The following is a 23,575-nucleotide window of genomic DNA, read 5'->3' as shown; positions in this document are numbered from 1 at the left end:
GCAGAGGCTGAGAACTTGATGCCCACGTTTCACGACAGAACACATTTGCCATACACCAGGACCAGAGCTTGCAGCCTAGTCTCCCCCAGAAGAAATCCAGCATACACATGCCCAAATCACTCTGCAACTCACAATAAATAGAGCTCTGGCTGGGACAAGCTTCAAAAAACCCACTGGTGCTCCAAGACAGAGGCCCAATGCGTTAAGTGCCATAGAGCCACCCAACCCCAAAAGCATGTTTGACCAACAGCCCTTCACCTCAGCTCTGCATCCCCCCAAACCCAGAGGCAGCTGCTGAGGGCAAGCAGGATGCCAAGAGGAGTAAGAATTGACTTTTAACAGGAAAAGGGGGGGTGCACGCCCGAAGCAAGCCCACTGCTCCCGCGGGAGTCGGTGCTCGGTGTCACGGTGGTGGCCCCGGCCTGGCAGCTGCCAGCCCCACAGCTGGCACCGGGCACTGCCAGCCCGGCACTGCTTTCCAGGGACAGCCGCCCCGGCTCTGCAGCAGCGCACACACCATTAATGAAGGTTTTATCTCTCCCTTTTCCTGTCAGCTCAGATCCAGACAGGCTGACTCTGTTAACATTAGAATGCTTATTTTTCCCCTATCCACTATCTCCAAGCCAAAACAACATCTGGAACTTCAGGCTTCCATACAATGAGAGACAGATTATAACTGGAAAAAGCTACACATCAGCTTCCCAAGCTTTATATGCTTCTGCTTTTATCTGAGCTTCCCACATGTACCTTCCAAACAGCTCTACAGGGAGAAGAACTGATTCCTTCATAGAGGCTCCCTAACACAATGTAAGGTCCCTTCCATTTCGGAATAACCTCAAATGATTATCAGAAAAATAACAGAAGCAAAATCGATAGGAAACTTTAGAGTAAGAATTTACCATATGCTCCTTGCACAAAAGAGAAGTGACATACCAGTGACCTAGAAAAGGAAATTAAACAAAGAATATTACTTGTGTGTGTTACTTGATAAAGTAATGGAAGAAAAACCTGGCGCCAGTTCAGACTACATAAAGGTTCTATTTTAACAGACAGCTGTCTCCAGTGTCATTTAAGTGTGCTTTTTGCTTAGATCATGGTCAATGAATCATGAAAATCAATACAGATGGAAAACATAAAACCACACTGCAGACAGGCTCAGCAGTGGAGCGTGTACCAACTAGCACCAGCCTCGGCTGCAGAGAGACATGCCAAATAAACACAGACGAGTTTTCCCAACAACATTTATTTAACTCTTAGCAGTTAATTAACAGAAGTCATGACTACTGGTTATTTTCTAACCAGCCATCCCACTGCAGTTCCACACACCAGGCCCACCACCCAAGCCCTCCTCTGCCCCGTGGCCACGCTCCCGGCCTCTCCCACAGCTGCCCCAGCCCGGCCCGGGGACAGCAGAGCCAGGCGATGGTGGCTGAGGTGTTCTCCAGAGAGGCCCAGCTCCTCCCTGGCAGCCAAGGCCAGCCGAGGTGCTGGGACAGCCCTTCCCCAAGGCCACGCTGCTGCCTGCTAAGCAACGAACGCTCTCAGAGCAGGAATTCTCATTTCCCAGCCCCCTGGACCAGTTACCCCACTGCTGGTCCCAGGCTGCAGGAAGCTGCCATGCTGCTGCCAATCGCAGTATTATTTCCAGCTGACAATCATGTAAAACCAATCTGAATGGCCAAAGCAGAATGAAGTGTATGTTTTCAGGTACAAACAAAACAAGTGTCACGGGTTTCTGTGCCTAGCATCAGAGTTTTAACATAACACAGAGTAGAGCCCAATTAAAATAGTTCTCGTTGAATGGAATCGGCTGTGTTGCAAGTGGAAGGACAGAGAGCCAACCTCACATTGTACCAATGCTTTGACAGTCTCATAGCAATGACCATCAGTTCAAACACACAGCTCGTGCCAACTCCAGTGAAGCAACAGCAGCATAAGCTCAAAATGGTAATTTGCTGCTGAATACAGACAGAAACTCTATGCAACACTCAGAAATTAGTCATGTTTTAGCAGATTTTTGCTTTGCACCCAGCTGTTGCTTGTTCACAAGGCACCTACTCACATATTAGCCATTTCCCCTCTGAAAAGCAGGATTAACTCACAGCAATAATACTCTGCAGCAATGACACTTGGCCCACCCAGCCCCTGTCCCCGTGGGTCCCCAGCCTGCCCTGCAGCAGCCAGGCACTCCAAAGGAAGCTGAGCACTGCCAGATCTGAGCTGAATAAACAAATTATCGATGCTTTTAATACATTATTTTTCTGACAGTAGGCTGGAAAAAAGTATTACTAAATCGTCTCCAAAACCCCTAGAACTGACTGAATAATATGAACTCACTTGACAGTATGAGCTAGTAAGAACAGAACTCACCCCTACTGATGTCCACAGCCCTTTGGGAACATTCACCACAAACACGGACAAGACTGAGTTCCTTTGTACTCAGAGTTTTGGGCTGATGTGTCCCACTGAGGTCTGATGGCAAGGACTTCCCGCGTGCCCCTCTCGCCATTTTCAGGACAGATCATCTAACATTCCTCATGGCTTCCCAGAGCAAAGATAATCACAACCTGGGCTAGCAGAGTTTGAAGCTAAAGCCAGAGAGCTGCTGTTGTGTGAATTTGGTTATTGGTCCAGTTTGTTTCTCAGGAAGAGGCCTTTATGCAGTCAGACGAAATCTGCTCTGCTTAGCCATTCCCCAGATCCCAAGAGCACTGCAGCAGCATTCTCCCAATGCCCATTTCATGCCCATGCAGGAAACTGAACTGTATCTACCTACACAGGTTACACCACTGAACTACTCAACCAAGAAAAGCACTTTGATCTCTTCTCTTCTGTTCCCATTCTTAACACCGTGATCATTTCCACTCACTCCAAGCTCCCCAAAGATCATCTGGGGAAGACAAGGGTTGCTGGACACCAATCAACACTGACCTACTGATACAAACACACTACTGCAAGAAACCCTACTGCTAACACCTGAGCTTTAGCTAAGAGCTCTGCTAAGAGATGGCTCCTCACCCACAGCTGCTCAGACACCTATTTTTGGACCTGCAACTGTACATTACCTCCTCCAGCAGGAATAAACCCCACATGTCCCTGCAGCACTCAGAGGTCTGCTCCATGCTCTGGAGTCCTGCCACTGTACCACCTCCATACACCCAGAGGGAGACAGGCTCCCCTCAGCACCACAGGTAAGCCGAGAGCACAAGGCAGGTCTTGTCTGCAAACTGCTGCGAACACTAATTCCAAGCAGAGGCTCTGCTCCATGGTCTGTATTTGACCAAATAACACAGCCTCAGCTCACCTGTCACCAGGTGAGGAGGAGAGGGTGGGAGATGTTTGAACAGCTCTGCTGTCACCTATGCAAAGGCCTGAGATGTCACTGCACCATGACAGAGGTACCAGCAGCACCAGCTTGGAGCAGGCAGAATGAGCCACAAAAAAACCCCAAAAACAGAGTTCCCACAGCAGGGCTACAAAGGAATCAAACAGCTTCAAAATAATTCTGTGGTAAACCTCCCAGGGGCAGAGTTGCCAAACTAGCAATTCTAGGGAGGGCTGGACAAGCCAGAGCTCTGTGCAGGTCTGCACGGCTCCCTGGGAGAAAGCAGCCCCTTGGCCACCCGAAAATCCAGCCAGGCTGCACAAGCTGCTCCCAGCAAGGAGCACCACACTGACTGACTTCAGCACTACTTGGAGTATTTCACTCCACTTGAGCAGGGATGTACTTGGGATGGAACTTTCTTTGGACTACTACCAGGCAAAAACCAACTAAAGAAATGAAAAATAAACCCAGCTGAGTAATTGTGTGAGCATAATGATTCAAAATTCAAAGTTTAAAACAAACAAAATAAAAAATTACCCCACAACCCACACACCTGGAATTTTACCTGAATACCTGAAATTTTCAAAACAGGCTTTTACATTTGTATGGGTGGAATATTCATTTCAGATTTTGGTGTGTCGTTAAATGCTTCCAAGTTGATCAAGGTGATTTGTCAGGAAGTTGAGAACAATTTAAAGAACCAACTTTAGATCTGATTTTGTACTAATTTTTGTTATTTTCTAAGAAAGGTTTAATTGTTGTTGAAGACAAATTAACATCTTGTTAAGACTAACTAAATAGTCTTTAAAGATCATTTCAGGCTCCATTCCTCTACTCCAACACCCAGAAACTCATTCTCATCAAAGGTCCCCATTTTTTATGGAAAAGGATACATTTTTTTTCATTCTTCATTTATAAATGCAACATTTAAATACTATTTTAACATCTATTTTTAATTGTAGAACAGTCTGGCTGTGGCCTGACTGTGCTAACTATTATCAAGGCCTCTTGCAAGTCAGCCCATGACCAGCCAAGGACACAGGAGTGCAGCTCCCGAGCTGCCCCGGCCTGAGCCAGCACAGTGAGCCTGTGGGGTGACCTGGGCAGGGGACAGCAGAGCGCCCTGCTCTCAGCTCTGGACCCTCTGCTGCTTCTGGAGCCCTGGGCATGGCCCCCATCAGCCCACACACTGCCATGGCCGCGAGGAAAGTCTGAAACACCCTCTAAAAATCTGACCGGTTAGATGGGAGGGTGTGTTTAACCACCTTTAAACCCTCCTCATGATGCAGCTGGGCTGAGCATTTAACAAACTTTATTTAGCATTTACTGTGGGTTTTTATGAGAAACAAGTAAACAAAAATACAAATTAAAGTAAACCCAAAACAGTTCAGCCATTTAAAGTAATTTTAACTTTTACACTCCAGACACACAACCCCAAAGGTGCCGCCTGATTCTGCATGACTTTCAGGGGAGAGTCAGCTCAGCAATGAAAAATCTCATGAAATCCCCAAATCTTTTCGGAAAGATTTGTTCTAAGTCTAATTTAATCTAAGTTTTAGCTTGCTAGCTCTTAATTCAGAATTAAATCAGATGCTATTTTTTTGCATGTTTTACATGGAAAATATTTACTATGTTCCTTTACTGTATTTCAACGTTTTAAATTACTTTAACAGAGAAGACATATTTTTGTGGGTTTTTTTGTTTGTCTGTTTTGTAAGAAAATAGCCTTTCAAGATCAGAGAATCAACAGAATCTCCCTTTAAGATCAGATACTCAAATATTTCCTTGGTGTCTCAGGATACTGACCAACTATTACACCAGAAAACCCACCTTCCTGTTCAGCTCTAACTCATATTGGCCATACAAGCCTGTTTCCTTCGGCCTTGTTTTGCTTCTTGACACGGCAGCTACTCAAGGCCCATAATTATCTCCCAAAAAGAAGGTAACACATTAAGCACTTTTTTCCTCTAGCTGTGGTCCTAAGAACAATTTGAGTAAAACCTACAAGCTGATCCAAGCTGTCAGCTAACACACTCACAGGCGTCTTTCAAACAATTATGACTATGACATACAAGTGGTTTTGGCTTGTCCAACATTCATTTTTTAATTAATATGCCTTTATGAACTCAAGTTCAGAAGAATCCCTTTTTCACATACAACCAAACACACCTGTGGGACTGAAACAAGATCAATCATGTCAAAAAAGCCCAAAGATTTTTGGAAGAGTATTTCAGAACTTGGAGAAAAAGCCCCACATTTGTTATCCTTTCCCACTGCTGGCACACCAACCCCTCAGAGACTTCATTTACAGCCTCTGGGTCACTGCTGTTTGTGGCTTTGGTTTGGGCTCATGTCCCTTCGTGTTCACACTGGCCAGCATTGCAGAACAAACCTTTTCTATGCACACAGAGGTTGGGCTGGGTGAGCCGTGCCCCTCTGGGGGACCCTGGAGCTCCCCAGGGAGGGACCCAGCTGGTGCAGGGACAAAGTTGTGCTCTTGTCAGACCCTTAACCCAAGACAGCTCTCCAGCCTCCAACCTGGGAGCAGAGCCCTCGCACTGCCTCCAAGGAAAGGCTGTAAGAACCATGGTCCCACCCTGTGAGACGCCACGTGTGCCCCGGGAACTTCTCAGGCAAGGCCATCCCAAGCCAACACAGCAATCCTTTGCCACCACATTTCTCCTGGCTTGCCAGCAAGGACCTTGCCACGATGCCGGGGCACTGCAGCGACGGTGAGCTGTGGTCACCAGAACAAGGCAGCCCACCCGAGACCTTGCTGACGTGTTTCCAGCCACGGCTGCACCCACACTCCCAGGACAAGAGGCATGTGCAGAGGTGAACAGCACCAATTATAGGCTGACATGCAGTAACTTACTCTGTCAGAGACAGAGCACAGACTTGGCCACATGCCTGGCCCTTCGCCATTCCCTCCTCTGATGGAGTCCCACGAAGTGTCCCTGAGTGCCCCTCTTTCATACTGACCCCCCAGTTACTTGTATCTGTAATGGGGGCCAAATACCAACTTGGTTTTCCGGAACTCTCCTTTAGGAGATCCTACAGCAGAGACCCCCTTCACTCCCAGCACAGGGGCTCTTCACCCCATAAGCCCTGCAGCCCCAGGGCCACTTTCAGTTCACAGGCATGTGAATTCCTACCAGGAGGCAGCCAAAAGCTGCGCATGAGGCTCCTTCCCTCCCCAGAAAAACAAGGATTTGCCAATTTGTTTTGCTCAGTCACCCTGTGGCACACACATCCTGAAGAAGAGCACATGCTCCTCTTTCCAGATTCCACCACAGACAGGAAAACTGTGAATCTCTGTCTTCAAGGAAGGAACCTGTTGATTCATTCGGGTCTCAAAAGAACCATCAAGTACCAGCAGACAAACACGGCAGACTTCCCAAAGCTGCTGGGAATGCTTCTCACTATTGCTCGCAGGAGCAGCACAGGCAGTCACGGGAAACTTGCTGGGGCAACACAGGATTGGTGCTGCAGAGCAAGAACAATGGTGACAGAACCCCGTGCAGAGGAACAGCAGCCTCTCGATTGCACCTACTTCACATCAGGCTCAAAATACAAGTGAGTTCTCAACATGCCTTTCGTCTGCCTCCATCTGCCGCTGTGCTGTGGCTCTATGGACCCAGCCTTGCGGAACAGCTTCCAGTTAATTCACCTTTTCCATTTGCTTTAGTCCACTCCCCAGAGCTCCATATCCAGTAGATATTTATTTTAAAGCTAAGCCAAAACCATTCAAACACTAACACTTCAGGGCCTTCAATACTCCTGGTTGCACACAGTAGGGCCTCTTTTAGAATAAAGAGCGTCCACTTTGGGAACTAAACCAACATAATTATAATTGGGCTGCATGTCAAAGTTTTACAAATCCCCAGATTGGAAATAAAGTAGGTTTTACTCCTCACAGATCCTTTGTTACAGAAGGCATAAAACTGCACTGCAGCCTCAGCAACACCAATTCCACACCAGAGATTCCAGGGACTGTGTAAGAAAATCCAGTTTGTTGTTCTGGCTCCTCACTGCATGGCACTCTGGCTTTTCTAATGGAGAAACAAGACAAAGTTCCCTCAAAATCCTGGACACTGCTCCACATGAAAATCCAATACATATTTTCTTTGAATGTCTAAACAATGTCCAGGATCAAATCCCAACCAAAAAGATTAAGTCAAAGACTTTTCCAGTCATTAAAACATGCCACTTTCACATCAGGCATGGAAATACCATATTTCTTTCAGACTTCTGATGGTGCTTAGGGTTTTATTTCAATAACTTAGGAACAGTCATATTGATTCACTCATTCTTCAAAATATTACTTGTGTCATAAGGAAGCTGTATGGAGGGAAGTGAATAAATAGGTTCAGATTTTAGAACAGGTTTTGCAGAATAACCATGCTGTGGTTTGCTTTAGAGGTATGACATGAGTCTTACAAATGTGTAAAATACCTACACCAAGACAGAAAAACCACCCTATTGTTTTGGCAAGCTGGGACATGTTACTCGGAGAATTCTCCACTGGAGGCTGATGCAAACATGCCAGGTCCACAAACACACACAAAAGTGTCTACGTGGCATTTCTGGCACATTTGTAAAGGCCCAACTGACAACCACCTAATGTGGGAGAGCAAAAGCCATGCCAAGGAGTTGTTGAAGAATTTAAAAAGTGCACAGGCTCAAGAGGAAAGCCAAGGGCAGGCTCCAGGAGAGCAGACATGGAGGAAAGGCCAAGGAAGCCTGCAGCACCTCCCAGTCACAGCACACGACCTGGGGATCTGAGGCGCGGCAACACAGCCCACATTGCTGAGCAGTCTTTTAGGTGGAGCTTTTTCTTCTATCCCAGTGACTTGAAATAACTTGAATGTTTCTTTCTGGACAGAGACGGGTTCAAATTATGCAAAGAAGACGGAGGCCAGCCAAGACTCGAAGGCTTTAACCTACATCCTAACCACAGAGATTACCTCTGCTCTCACAGACGGGCGTTTGCGAGCTGGTCTGGGCACAAAGCGCTGCCCAACTGAGCTGAGGGGAGAGAACAAGACATCAAAGTAAGATCCTGTGCTGCCTCTGGCAGGGAGGACAGCTTTCTAGCCAAGAGATAAGCAGAGATGGTCCCACACCACATGCACACCTAGTCACCACTAAGGAGGAAAATGGGTGGAGTAAAAAGGTGCTTGCATTGCAATTTTAGACTCAGGATATAGACAGGTTTTGCAACTCAGTCCAAAAATAAAGGTCAAGTGGAATAAAAGTTACTTAGATCAATGCTCAATATGTAAGAATGTATGTCCAGAAAAGAATTTCCTACGTTTTCCAAGTATTTATTTTTCTATTGTAATCACAATCCCTGAGAGAACACACCCTTCCATTTTGTTATGGCTTTTTAATTCACAACAATCAGTATTTTTTTTTGTGTACTAAGAGTACATCTCAAATGCTCTTTCTTATCATTTAACTTGAGCCAGTATTTGGAAGTCAAATTTAAAATAGCCTTTTTTAAAATGCACAACTTATTGTAATTCCATGCCTAAGGAGATACGAATTTGTTAGTTTAACAATCAGACTGGTGCACCACAAGTTGTACATGTTTTTGTTCTGACAACAGAAAATGAGAAGTAGAACACAGTGTAATCCTACAAGATTGACTGCCACAAACTCCACTGCCAAATCATCCTCCTGATCCTGAAATCAGCTGGAACTGTCCTTTGTTTCTCTTTTTTTCCCCACTGGTTCCATTCACATTTATCATCCTGTATACATATTTTTATATCTCTATCTTTATTGTCAGTTAGTATTTAAGTTCTATTCAGCAACTTCTGAAGAATGGAAAATTTTTATTCCCTATATTGTTTATCACTCCAGCCTGGGATTTGCCCAGCCCATGCCCTCAAAGTCAATGCTTTTGCAGGCTGCTACCCACAACTGCAGCTGCAGCAAGCACTTTACTCTCCAGCAGCAGCAAGGGCTGCAATTAAATGGATTTAAAAAAAAAATAAAAATTACTCCTTATAAAGTCAAGAAGAGTTTTAATGCATATTACAGACATGCAGCACGGACACAGCTTTTACCAATAATCAACCTGCAGCGTATCACCTATCTCTAACATAAGAGTATTACAAGGTAATATGAAACCATTAATATTCTCTTAAACTAAACCATTATCTTTTCATTTTGTTTTCACTTTTAAAATTCAGCCTTAAAATTACTTTAATTGTTGCAGCCCTCCCACACAAATAAAGAGACAAGTTTATTGCAATGGAGAGCCCTAAATAGCACAGTCTGGTTTAGGCTGACTAATACAAACACGCATTTTGTTTAATTTTACATTTGTTCCTAGGGAGATCTTGCTCTCATCTCTTCCACCTCACATTCCACAGCACCTGACAGCACAGGACATCACCCGCCCCGGCGGTGAGCAGCGTGGGCAGCTCTGGCTCCCTGCGTGGCAGCTCGGGGACAGGCTGGCCACTGCTGTCACCATCCTGCAGAGAAGGGAGGGCGGGCAGGCACGTGGGACCGCCAAAAATGTGTGTCCGAGCACGTCCTGGTGTCACAGCCAGAGCCAAGAGCCAGCAGCAGGGAGCCCTGCAGGAACGCTCCGTGGGGAGCGAGCACAGCAGGTCCACAGGCCAAGGCTCATGAACAGTCCCGTGGTGCACTCAAGCAAGGCACCAGCCTTCACAAACACTGCGGGACAGCTCGCAGACCTCTGCATCTGCTCAGCCACTCATTCCCTCAGAAACCCCTCCTTAGCACCAGCACAAGAAATATACCTGGGAATTAACCTGGGTTAGAAGTAACCTGGAAGAGGCAGACTAAGTTTCGACCAAATTAATGCCTTATCCAGTGCATCACATGGCCAGAGACGCCAGAACAGGAAAAAGAACAGCACATGGAGAAGAAGAAGCAGGAGTACTTACTCCCCTGCCATTAGGAGCTGGCAAGAAGGTTTGCGCAACCACAGCCCCAAGTGCCTCAAAGCACTGAGCCAGGAAGCCCAAGCCATTCAGGGGGAGGGCTGGAGGGGCCTGCTGAGGCACACCGACTCCTGAAAGCAGGGCTCAGCAGCTTCCAGGACTTCAAAGGGAAGCCACTTCTAGGCTCCGAGCTATCAGCGCAGCCAAAGGCGGCCGGCGGAGGCTGCCAGCCTGCTCCTGCTGTCACAGGATCCTTGCCAGGCAAACAGCAGACCCAGACCTGCAGTCAGAAGAGGTGTTTGTTGGCCTCTCTTCTGCAGCTCATTAGCAGAGGTAAGGTCTGCAGTCAGAACAAGAAAGTCCCGACCTCCAGGGAGCACAGCTCACTACAACTGCTCTGCAAGACAAGGGAAAACTCCTCCTACCAGCTTCCATTCAACAGGATGACCAGCATGCTGAGAAGGAACATTCCAGGCACTCCGGACAGAAGGTTAAGTGCTGCAGCAACACGTCTTCTGTATGAAGCCCCAGATAACAGCTTTTGGTGTTCCCCCTCACAATCTTCTATCTCCATCTCAGTTATTTCAGACAACAGAAATTACTCTGAAGGCAGCCTTGGACAATTGCCAGAATGGAGGTCTTGGTTTTAATAAGCTTTTCTTAACAAAGCCAAAGCCTTGCTTTCCCTAAAGCAGACTGGAGTTACTCTACAACAGGCTCCAGACACTTTCAGACCCATCTTTCCAGCAGCATCATAGGGAACAGTGACTTGGTCTGACCCTCCAGGGACATTTCAGAAGGGGAGATGCAGTGACAACAGGACTTCTGCAGTGAGAGCCACTGAACTGCCTCTGCACACCAGAGGCAGGAACAACCAACACCACACACCCCTAACCGGCAATAACATGACTCCAGAAGAAGCCAGGAGCAGATGCTTAGGAAAAAGCATAAGGACACAGCACAAAAGGGTCATTCTTCCACCCTCCTCTGCCCCAAGCCCCACACCTCCCAGTTGGAGGTAAATTCCCAAGCCCAAAACTGCATCTGAATCACTGCATTTACTGGCCCCTCACAGGCCTACCAAGAGATCCAGCTGTTCCTCAAAAGAAGAGTAAGGCTCCTGAATATCCCACCACAAGCAGTCTATAGCTTAAATAGGCACCACACAAAAACTACTGGTTTTAATTTTAAAGCTGCTGACAATTCATTACACCTGGTATTCCCCATTTCTTACATAATAAGGAATTACCTAAGATCATCCCTTCCCATTTACAGAAATCAATTGTGACTTTAAGATCTCTATATTATTTCCTTTAAAACGTTTCTCCCCTTAGCAAGTCAGTTTATTTACACACCACTTCACCCCACTTTGCAAAACTAAGCTGAACCAACATCCTGTAAAGCTAAAACAGGTCCCACGCTTGAAGAAACTGTAGAGCTGAAGGATATCGATTATCCCAATTGCTTAGGGACTTGCAATGCCCTTGTATTCAAACAGAACTCCATCCCTTGGGACAAGGGACCTTGATGTGGGGGCCTGAGAGGTGTTTCGGAGCTGGTGGCACTCGGGTTTGCAGGCACAGTCTCACCAGTGCCGGCAGAACCCTGTGCCCCAGAAGCCCTGGCCCCAGCACGCTGCCGGGCACCGCCGAGCGACCGGCACGGCCAGCGCTGGGGCGGCCAGCAAGGTGAGGCGCTGCATGAAGGGCAGAGCACAGCAAAGGAGGGCTCTGCACGGCCTGCAGACTGATGCAGCACCTGATGCCGAGGATTCAGGAGCACACGGATCGCGAGGTCAGCTCTGGCCCTCCGGGGGAACAGCAGCACGTGAAGTGCCAGCAGAGAGCAGCAGCACTGGAACTGCACCTGAAGGAATGGCTGTGTACTTACTGCACTGGGGGCACACTCCTCACGCTCCTTCCAGAAAACAGCGCCCCGTGCATTCAGGCAAAGGTGTGCTTCAATGCTGCTCTACAGCTGCAGCTCGGTCTCTGTGGATCTTCTCACCAGAGCAGAAGTTTGCGAGTGTGTTCTGAACCTCAATCTACAGATGCAAATCACTCTGAAATAGGAGCCTGTGAGCACTGTACACACACAGTTCCAGAAGACCACATGTCAAGGAGGGGATTACCATCATCTGAGACTGGGTCAGGTACAACTCATGGTCCAATGTAACACAAAAAAACTATTGCACTACAACCACTTACTGCTATTGGACTGTACTTCTATGCTTTTGAAAGCATTACTCTAAAACAATGTTTTGGCTGCAAATATTGTGGGGGTAAAAAAGGAATTTCTTGAAAGCATTTTGATGGAATTCTGTACATTTTGTAGTCAACAACATTTTATAAATTTGTGATCTCAGAACAGTTTTCAAACACATATGAATTAAGCTTTCCAACACTGCTAGAAAACACCATAATTCCCGATTTTTACAGATACATACAGGCATGTATAGGATATTAATGCTTTACACCCACATGTGGCCACAGAACTTGTCCACAGCAGTGCTCAGAAGGTGAGGATCTTGATAGCACCTGGTATCTCTGTAACTAAGATGCTCTGAAACTCTCAGTCTTGACCAACCTCAGGTCCTAAAGTAACTAATCCATCCCCTAACCCACATGTATACCCTGGCTGAGGCCAGCCTGCCACCACCTCTGTGACATCCTGAATCCTCACACACAGAGGCACTCAGCAATCGCCCGCGTTCAACACTGCAATCTATTGTAGTTCCTGACAGCTGCACAGGTGAGTGGGACAAGTTTTCAACCTGTTTATACACCCCAGAGCAGGTATCAAGATGCCCATTTGAGAGTTCCAATACCAAGAATGTAAATGAATTCAAGTAGCTTTTTTTTGGCAGGGACAAGAAGGGCTGAACGGGTGCCTAATTATTTCACAACGGCTGTCCCTAGATCCTATTTTAGCATCGGGCTTTCATTAAATTTAAGCATGACTTCAGAGTACCAGCTGGCTGGAAAAAACAAAAACCACAAACACAACCCACTCACAACACCCCACGGGTGTTCTTTCCCCCACCCATGTTCTCATCCTACCCTCACCAAGGGCTTGGAAGAGACCAGTTACACTTGGAAAGCCAGCCCCAAAAGCAGATAAGTTCTGCAGGAAATGGCTATATTTAGCCCTCCCCTTTCACCTCAGCTCCTCCATACACTGCATTCTCCTGCAAAAGGATCTTTCTACTCAGTGTTTGAGGTGATCTTTTGCAGGTCACCTCAACAGAAAATATGCAACCAACTTCATACGTGTTAAGAGAAGAGCATGAACAATCACCAAAATATCAAATATTCAGCTACTAAGGCATACAATAAAATTTTCACGCCTCAAAGCATGTTGAATTCCAAGCTCCAGGAACACAACATGCTCAAAATCATTGAGTGGTGCCCATGGAGGGCAAGGCTGAACCTCTGCACACACTATCCAGGTCTTCACCAATTTTGTCAGTAACTAACACAGCCATCCTATTATCTACAGGAAACTCCACAGCTCTGGAACCAACGTCTTTTCCTAACAAATCAATTTCTAAATTTATTTCCTAATAAATAATTTTTAAAATGGTTAACAATGATTCCTGGGCAATGGAACTTGGGCAGAGAATATCAGCAACACCTCTGGAAATATCATCAGCACCAGGTCAGTAGGATTTCCCTTTCCCAGCTTGTAACTTTGAAACACATTATAAGACTTAAAGGTGAAAACATATAACAGGGCTTTTTTCTCCCTTAAGTTGTTTGTTTAAATAATAGCTTCACCTGATATAATTCTATCCTAACCATGATTCAGGCCTGTAAGAGCAGCTTATTTACAAACTGAGGAGGATGATGCGTGAACTCTGTCACAGCAACAGTCCTTAAAGTTTGTTCCAAAATGAAGGCAGAACAAAACACACCTCTCACTCCGTGTGAGGAGACAAACAGGCAATGAGTTACAGTCAGGAACTACTCCCAAGTCCTGTGTCACTGGGCAAGGAGCACACACCGCCCCCTGAAACAGAGGAATGCAGGTCTTACCCCAGCAAACAAATCCTGAGGGAAGGCAAACCTCTGAAACCACTGCACACACTTAACACCTCCTGGGGAGAGCACAGGGCACACAGGAACTTTTTGTTCCCTTAAAACAGATCTCTAACACCTCCTCCTCCAAAAAAAAAAAAAGTTTCGGCCATCAAAGGCCCCAGCCGTGCACTTGAGAGCTCTCCACAGCCAGGCCTCCAGCTTTCCCATTTCAATTGCAAGGCACCCCAGCACTCTTCAAACAGCTCCAGCCCTACAAGAACAGGGCTCCAAGAGCATTTGCAAAGTGCCTGCTGCATTCCAGGTCAACACCGTCCCTCTGAAGATGATCATAAAGATTATAGCAAAGATTGTATTACAGGAAACAAAAGAAAAGTGAAAGTTTAAAAATAGACTTGTCACTGCCCACAGCTAACTGCTATAGCCACAGGAGTCTTCTTCAAGGAGAAGCTGGGCTTCAATGCAGACTATAAAAACACATGAGATTTGGAAAAAGAACCTGCTCTCTTCTGAGAGCTCAATGCATCATTTTAAAAAGTGGTTTTGTACAAACGTGCCAGTTCTGCAGCTCAGTCCAGAACCTGCAAGTTCCCACCAGTAACATCATCCTGAGGCTCCGGTGCCTCCAGCACACCTACATGAATCCCAGCTCTTTGAGAACCTGATGAAGGTGAGCTGCTCTCTCAATTACTGGAAAACAAAGTGATTTAGTTTAAATTTATGTAAAAGTACTGCTAGAAACAAGTTCATTCAGCACTTTTTATAGACAGAGTTGGAAAGAGTGCCTGGGCAGCTTCCCCTGCTAGACTCAGGGCCCCGATTTCACAGAGCAGCATGTGAGTTTGGAGCCTCCAGGTTACCATGCACACACCTGAGTGGGCTGAGAGCGGCTCTGTGCTGCAGGAGCGTGCTCCCCGCGCAGCCCGAGTCCCGGCAGGAGCCGGGCCCCTGCAGCCCCTGCAGCCCCGGGGCGGGCCCCGGACCCGGCGGCTCAGGGCCCGCTGCCCGCCCGCCCCAGCGGCTCTGCCCGCGGCAGCAGCGCCTTCAGCGTCCCTGGCACCCGGGCCTGTGCCCTTCCCATCGCCACCGAAGCGGGGCTGTCAGCGCACAGCCGCGGGCAGCGCCGCGCTCCCCCGGGCGCTCGCTCCCGGCGGGCTCCTGCGGCCGGCCGGCACCACGCAGGGAACCACCTCTGCCCCGCCGAACACCGCGGGCTAACCGAAGCAGAGCCAGGGGAGCCCGGCCGTGCCCGCCCCGCCGCAGCGCAGCTGCGCCCCGAGCGCGGCCGCGGCCCCGCGGGGCCTTTGTGCGCCCCCCGCCCGCACCGCGCACCCCGCGGCGCCGCCCCCGCCAAGCCTCCGGCGGCGGGACCGACCTGCTCCGGCGGCAGGGACTCACCCGCTGGGCCGGCAGACGGCGGGACGGCGCCGGCCGAGCTGGCCGTGCTGCGGCGCTGCCCCGCTCGGGCCGGCGGGGCCGGGGGCGGCCGCGGGCGGCGGCGGCTCCGCTGACAAAGGAGGCGGCGGGGCGGCGCCCGCACCGGCAGCGCGCGTCACTTCCGCCCGCCGCCCGCCCGGCGCCCCCTGCCGGCGCCGCGGGGCCACGGCGGCTGCGGGCGCGGCTGCGGCTGCGGGTTCGGGTTCGGGTCCGGGCGTGGCTGCGGGTTCGGGTCCGGGTGCGGGTCCGGGTTCGGCTGCGGGTTCGGGTGCGGGCTCGGGCTCGGGTGCGGGTGCGGGTTCGGGTTAGGGTGCGGGTTCGGATTTGGGTTCGGGTTCGGGTCCGGGAGCGTCCAGGACGGGCGGCCCTCAGCCCTGGGTCCCGGCTGGGCCGGGCTGGCAGAGCCCGTGGGGTCACGGGTGCCACGGCAGAGCCGGGGCACAGCCATGTGTTTTGAAGGTGTCTTCCTTCATCCTGAAGTTCTAACCCTCCCTCATCCACCTGAATTAATTCCCCAGAATCATATATTCTTGCAACCATGGTATTTGAATCATACTCCAAGTCCCAGGATCCCAGAATGGTTTGGGTTGGCAGGGATCTCAGAGCCCACCTTGTTCCACCTCTGCCAAGGGCAGGGACATCTCAGGCACATTAAGGTCACCATGATGCAAACAACCTGATTTTGGGTGGAACCGGTGTTCCTGTGCCAGCTGCACTAAGCCAACCTCACTGAGATTCCTGGAAAGGCACAGGCTTCTAATTCGTGTCAACAGAGCTCTTATATTGTGACATGATGCATCAAGGACATGACATCCTACATTTCAAATAAGTCTTAACAATCCTGAACAGACCAAGTACATGAGAAATTCCCAAATGTGATTGAGCTGATGCACCACATACGTTCTGCCCAGCCCTGTGGTACAGGGTGTGTGCCCCAGCGCTGCTCTGTGCCTCCCCAGGGCAGCAGTGGGATGGCCCTGGGGCAGAGCAGTGGGATGGCAGAGCCCCAGGGGCACTGGGAGGGATGTCCCCCAGCCCAGTGGTCACTCTGGGTGACCGCCTGCCCTCAGCAGTCACGTTCCCTCAGGGTCAGCCAGGGCTGCCCTCGCAGTCCACGAGCCTCACCCTGCCCGTGCCCAGGCCAGGCTGGGTCTGTTCCTGGGCATGCTGCAGCACTGCTCTGCTGCATGCAATGAGCCCTGCAGGCTGCAGCACCCCACAGCAGCCAGCACAGGATTCCTCCTGGCCAGGTACCACAGGGCTGTGCAAGGACAGCCACAGGCACTGTCCCAGTGATGGCAGTGAGTCCCGAGACTGCCCAAGCCACCACCTGGAGCTGTGGAGGCCCAGGCACGGATCTCCTTAGGAGAGACCACTCCAAAGTCTTTTAGACATTGGCAGGGGCTGCCCAGGGAGGTTTGGAGTCCCCGTCCCTGGAGGTGCTCCAGGCACGGCTGGATGTGGCACTGGGTGCTCTGGTTGGGGTGACAAGGTGGGGATCGGGCACAGGTCGGACTTGATGATCTCTGAGGTCTTTTCCAACCTGATTCAGTGATTCTGCTCCATGTCACAAGGGACATGGTTGTGCTTTTCCTCCACACGGGCGGTGCTTCCCGAGCAGCAGCATGAGTGTCTGCAAGACAGGAGGTGAGGAGCTCAGAGGAGTGGAACGGGACACGTGGAGATGTGGCACAGTCAGGCTGGGACAGTGTGGGTAGCAACCACAGCACTGGTGCCAGGGCAGGAGGCGAATGCTCGTTCCCTTGGGAATAGACAGGTGAACAGAGGGTTTGGAAAGTGCTCGCAATGAAGCTCCTTTGTGCATACAGCCCATTTATGCACAGCCCTCTAAATGGGGCCAGGATTTGACTCACTATGAGTAACAGGAATGTTTTAAACAGAGAAAAGAATACTAATTCCCTTAAAAATACAAATAGGTCTACATTTGGCTCAACAGCACAAGGCCAGTGATTTTCCACAGTGTACTGCCAAGTAGCTGAATGTGACATTCAAGTAGCTCAAGTGTAGGTGTTCCTCGGGAGAAAATACAGCTCTAACAAGGACCGTTTTCCAAAAGAGAAGACCAAAGATTGGGTATCTAATACAGCTTTTCAAAATTTAACCAAACAGCTGCATTTCCAGAAGTGCCAAGTTTCTCTTGAGGCCCCACAGGTGGCAGCCAACACTTCTGAACACCCACCTGCTTATTTGCAGCCTAAAGCACTTTTGACAGTGGCAGCCCATGTGGTTATCCAAGCTCCCAGGAAAGGGTGACACTGCTAGGCTAAGAGCTCCCCTCACTAATGCCTGCGGGGTTCCCAGGAGACATGAGGAGCCACATGGGTTAGAAGCACTTTGCATGAAAAGGTTTCTACTTTACATCTGGTAGAAGAATAAGAATTCTGGAAGCTGTCATTGAGTAACCCACGCATGGCTCACCAAGAGACAGTTGTTGCTAAGGGCTCATTCACAGCCACGGGGGGAACCAGTGCTGGGAACTGGAATTAGGCAGCTCCTGCCCACAGCCTCCTGTAGCTGGATCACATACTCTTTACATGCCACCGATTTCTAATTAATAGTGAAGCAGAGGGAATAATTAGGTTACTGAAGTAATCTCAGCATCATCTATAAACAGGGCTATTTTTCTGTTCTTTTCAATGCCAATTCTTATTTATCATCATAAGCATCCTTACAAATAAAATTTCTGTACAAACAGTGCAGGGTTTTTTCAATTATCTTTTTTTGAATTGTTGATGAGAAATTCTAGCTGTAAGTAGAATCTTATCTGTAATAACGTTATTTGGGGAGAAAACCAGGGCTGCAGTCTGAGAGGGGTAGCATGACAAAGTGTTTGGGTTAATGGCTGGCAGTGCCATTTCAGAGTCAGAAGTGCCAGTTCTAAGATTTGGGGAACATCACAGGGCTGTCTCTGTGCCTCAGATGCCGTGCTGGCACAATGAACATAGCAAAGCATCTGGCTTGTCAGGTATTTTACAGTCCCCCAAGGAAAGGTGGAGTGGATCTGATGAGGGTATTCATACACAGCTGACTTTGCAGAGCTTTGCAAAGAGTAGAGTGTGATTGAATTTGGGGCCTTCCAGTTCCCAGCAGGAGAACCTCGTGTGGCTTTTTCCATGCTGCGGAATAGTCTGGAACTTCTTCCTGGGCAATGTTTGCATTAATCGGGTGTAATAATGGCATGTCCATGTGAAAGGAGCACTGTGGGCACAAATTGCACCCACAGACATTAGAATAAACACATTAATGTTATGCAAATACCGTGGCCTTCAGAAGTCTGTAGGCCCCGGAGCACAGAGCATACCTTGAGCTATGGGGCAGGTTCACCCTGTCATCCTTCCGCACAGAAAACCCTCCCAAGACAGCAAGTAGAGCAAAATCGGGCTTCTCTGTTTTGAAACAATTTCCATGGTAACTTGAACTGCCTTGATTCTTCAAAAATTCTGCCTGTCTCTGGAGCAGCTGGGATTTCAAGTCAGACCACTTTGCAATGCTCTGGGAGTGTAGAAACAGCTCACGTGGCTGAAAGATGCCATGGAGGAAATGTTTCAAAGAGGGGGCTGCTGGACCCCAGACCAGGCCCCTCATTCGGTAAAACCATCTCCCTCTGGACTCCTGTGCCTTTTCAGCTCTGCTGAGTGGTGAGCACTGCCCCAGACCAACAGAGGCAGGGCTGGGGTCTGGCCCAGGCCAGCAGCACCACACGGGGAGGGCCCTGGGGGCAGATGGAGCCCAACAGCAAAACAACACCTCTAACAAACACTGTTATTCCTTCTAAAATACACAGTAAAATACAATTTAGTTGCAGCACACAAAATGAGGCTGTGCATGACAAAGCCATCCTGATAATTGCCTTCAGAGCTGCTGAGGTTTTTAACTCTTTAGCATTATTAACATCAGCACATAAAGACTTTGCTTATATGCTCGAGGTGAGCTGTGGTACAGAAATAATAATCCAGGTGACCTTCCAAGCTGCTGCTTGTCATGAATTATTTTCTCTGCCTTGAGGAAATTTCTAAATATATATCTGTATATACGCATGCAAACAAGCAAAGCTGGCAGTTGCAACACAGCAAAGTTGCATCACCGCCCCTCCCAGCACAGCAACTGGCCCGAGCACAGCTGCTGAGAAAACCCCAGGAAGCACTTGGGTTGGAAATTAAAGAGCTTGTTCTAATACTTAGCTGTGATGAATGTGACTGGGAGTACATGTATTCCATCAGGCGTCTGTGAGTCAGGCTGAGTCACAGACGGAGCCGCGCTGGGGCTGCTGGAGCAGCCGGTGAGGCCTGTCCCAGCAGCTCCGCGGCATGCAGAGCTCCCACCGCCTCCCCCAGGACACTCCGTGAGCGTGGGGACAGGAGCGGGACATGCCTGCTGTCCCCGCAGCTCTGGAGAGGGCCCCAGCCCAAGCACCTTCCACACTTCTCCTTTGTCAGGTCCTTACCTCGTGTGCATCTTTACATCACAAACCCCATGGACTTTGGGGCATTGGGGAGCCAGGTGCAATTCAGCACAGCGAGGAGAGCCCAGCTCCAAGTAATTAACAATAATGTATAATTGCTACCAATTTGGTTTTACACAAATTACACAGTATTATTAAATTAAGCAGACCGTGTTCTTGCATCTGAGCATTAGCAGCATAACTCATTTTCATGCCATTTTTTAAAATAGCACTGGTAATTAGTCCTGTGCTTTCCAAACCCATCACATGCAATGCTTTGTTTCCAGCAAAACACCCACCAAAAAGCGCTCAAGTTCTCTAATTGCAAAGATTCACTTCAAAAGGCTGCACATCTCCTTTCTGCTCTGGGAGTTATTCAAGAACAGCCAACTGGAATTTATTGAAATTACGCTGAAACATAAACGATGAAAACTACTCCCCAGCTCGGGGGGAGCCTTTGCAGGCCAAGGTTCTGCCCACGGAAGTGCCACCACGGAGTCACCGGGCACGGGGGATCAGGGTGGAAATGCTGGCAGGCTCATTTCCATTTCACAGCCAAACGCGGCATGGAGGAGTGGTCCCTTGGGCCACCACCGCTGCTCCCGTGGACGTGGGTGCTGGTGGCCCGCTCGCTGCCCCAGCTCAGGGCCCCTCTCCGCGCCCGGTGCCGTGCCCACCATGCTGACCCCAGCGGTCCCTTTTGCATCGAGGCACGGCAGCCGGGCTGTGCCCGCTCCTGCCCGCAGCGGCTGTCCCAGCGCCAGCCCCGCGTCCCGCCGGCCCCGGCGGCGCAGTCGCCCCCTCTCCTTCTGCTCGGCTGGGAAGGAGCTTTTTTTGGCCTCTGCTTCTGTCATCTGGCATTTAAATGTAACGAGAGCTCTCGTTGCTAACATTTATAGCAGCAAAATATTTAAGTTCCAGAGCTTGTAACGCATGTTGTACGTGTCCCCTTGCCAGCCCAGCTGCAGGCTCCCCGAGCCTTCCCTGGCTCGTTCGGGACCGTGCCGGCGAGCGGGCGCTGTCCCCGGCCGAGCGGCAGCGGGCGAGCAGGAGCGCGGGCGTGGCCAGGGAGAGCCGCTGGCACCGGCACCGGCACCGGCACCGGCACCGGCACCGGCACCGGCACATCCCGCTGCGGCTCCGGGAGGGCTCCGGGGCTGGCAGCACCCCGAGCGCCGGCACACGAAGGGCGGTCGGTGGAGTTTGTCGAACTGGTGCATGTGGTGGAGAGGAGGAAAGAGAAGCACAGGGCTCAGTCACCAGCCGGCACAGGCAGCAGCTGCACAGGGTGGCCCAAAGTGCCTGGTTCAGTCCCGCCGCTCCCTCCAGAGCCCCGGCCGTCAGCCCACAAAACCGGCCCGAAAGGAAAGATGAGAGCAAGCACAGCCCGCTGTGCCCACATGGAGCAGCACGGGGCCTGCGGTGCCAGGCTGCCCTGGGGTGCTCCTGCTTCCAGCAGGGAGTAGGGTGAGAGGACTCGGAAGCAGAAAGCCCCAGCCCCATCCAATAAAGATGCTCCTGGCTTCAGAGGAAGCCTAAAGAACCTCCAACTGTTACCAAGGTGTCTCTTCCTCCTGCTCCTGTTCTATCTGCCCTTTGCTAGGGTAACCTCAGCGAGCTGGTTTGATCCACCTGCACCAGGGCACAGCAGGAGAAGGACAGCTGTGGCTCCCAGCCTGGCTCCAGTGGCTTAGGGTCATCCCAAAACCGTAGGTCCTGGACACACTGGACACCTCAGGGGCTGTGCCAAACAAGAAGAGATGCTTCTGACTCTTTGGACCACAGCAAGTAGCTTGAGATGCAAACACCAAAGGCTCAATTAGACAATACAGCAAAAAATCCCATTTTTTAACCTGCAGATTTTTGAGCCAGTCTCCAGATCTCTCTCCCTGGGGTTGAACCAAGGGAGCCCTCACCTCTGCAGGAGCAAAGCAGGGGCCAGCAACCCTGTTAGCCACAAGCATCTTCTTCTCCCACTTGTCTCTCAAGACTCCCCATCTCATGTGGGCTTAGGAGGGTCTCAGCACCTGCACCTCTCTGTGACAGGCTGCTTCTGCTTGGAGACAGTGGCCAGGTTCTGAGCTGGAAAACCATATTGAGTACTTTGGAACAGCCTTGGCATGCGCTCTTCCATCCTGAGAGCAGTCACAGGGGAAAGGAGTGGGCTGCAGACCCAGGAGGGTGGTGCTGGATGTGGGGTCTCAGCCTGATACCTTCCAGCAGAGACCAGGACGGATGCCTCTATAACACAAGGAGTGGGGTCAGGGCAGCAAGGGACAGCATCTGAGCAGCTGATAGGGAGGGCAGGCTGAGGGAGCAGCAGCCATTATGAGGACAGTTCTCATAATTTTGCTCTCCTAAAGCCAGGCATGAAGTTTATTTTCCTCTCCAATATCTGATGAAGAGGCTGGTTAGGGGAAGACAAGTAATTCATTGTCTGACTCGGGACAGGGAACTGAAGACTGCTCACTGTGATGCTTCTGGACCGCTGGGATGGGACAGGGAGAGAACGTCTGTCGATACTGTAAGTGACAGAAATAACGCAGCAATGTATCAGAGGGCAGACAGCCCAGCACAGCCATGAGATGCTGTTGTATTTAAATAAACACTTCGGCAGGGCCCAGATTTCTTCAGCTCTTCTGACACTGGCACAGCTGAGGGTATAGCCTGACTCGTGTCCTCCTCCCTGGGTGAGCCTAGTGCGATCCAGCTGGCTGCTGACCTGCAGGGTCCTTTCTGGGAGCACAGCTCTCCTGTGGGATAAACTGTGGCTGGAATGTGGTGTGGCACATAGCAGGGTGCTGCTGCCACAACTCAGTTCTAGAGCATGAGGAGAGCTGGGTGAGGGGATGGGAAGCAGGGACAAACCTCTGTGTAAACATTTCCAGGAATGGGGCAGCCACAGCTTCTCTGGGCACCCTGTGCCAGGGCCTCTTCACCCTCACAGCCAAGAACTTCTTCCTAATCCCTTATCTGAATCTCTCTCTCCTCTCTTTTAATTTACACCTTCTCCTATCACAACAGGCTCTGCTAAAAACTTTGTCCCCAGCTGTCTTGAAGCCCCTTTGGGCTCTAGAAGGGGCCATAGGGTTTACCTGGAGCCGTCCCTTCTCCAGGGGAACATTCCCAGCTCTCCCAGCCTGGCCCCAGAGCAGAGGGGCTCCAGCCCTGGAGCAGCTCCAGGGCTCCTCTGGGTTCTCCAGCAGCTCCAGGTCTTTCTGATGTCAGAACCCCTGGCTGGGGCAGCTCTGCAGGTGGGGTCTCACCTGAACACGGGGGCAGAGGGGCAGAATCCCCCCCTCCCCAGCTGCCCACACTGGGATCAGCCCAGGACACCGGGGCTCTCTGGGCTGCCAGTGCACGTTTCCAGGCTGTGCCCAGCCTCTCAGCC

General features: G+C 50.2%; 1 protein-coding gene across 2 annotated transcripts in view; it reads right to left on the bottom strand.

Annotated features, from left to right (window-relative positions):
• The window catches only part of ACVR1 (activin A receptor type 1), a 45,335-nt gene extending 29,509 nt beyond the window's left edge, over nt 1-15,826 (bottom strand). Inside the window, exon 1 of one of the 2 annotated variants that reach the window (XM_021543441.4) lies at nt 15,684-15,826. The gene's annotated coding sequence lies outside the window, so the exon portion shown is untranslated. Of the gene's footprint in view, nt 1-15,660 lie in introns of both variants that reach the window. The other variant, XM_021543443.4, reaches the window with a different exon arrangement.
• Nucleotides 15,827-23,575: the final 7,749 nt, after the last annotated feature.

This window comes from Lonchura striata, chromosome 7 (genome assembly GCF_050655825.1).
Source record: "Lonchura striata isolate lonStrDom1 chromosome 7, ASM5065582v1, whole genome shotgun sequence".
Taxonomy (NCBI): domain Eukaryota; kingdom Metazoa; phylum Chordata; class Aves; order Passeriformes; family Estrildidae; genus Lonchura; species Lonchura striata.
Note: the sequence above shows the minus strand (reverse complement) of the source record. Positions and strands in the feature narration are given on the sequence as shown.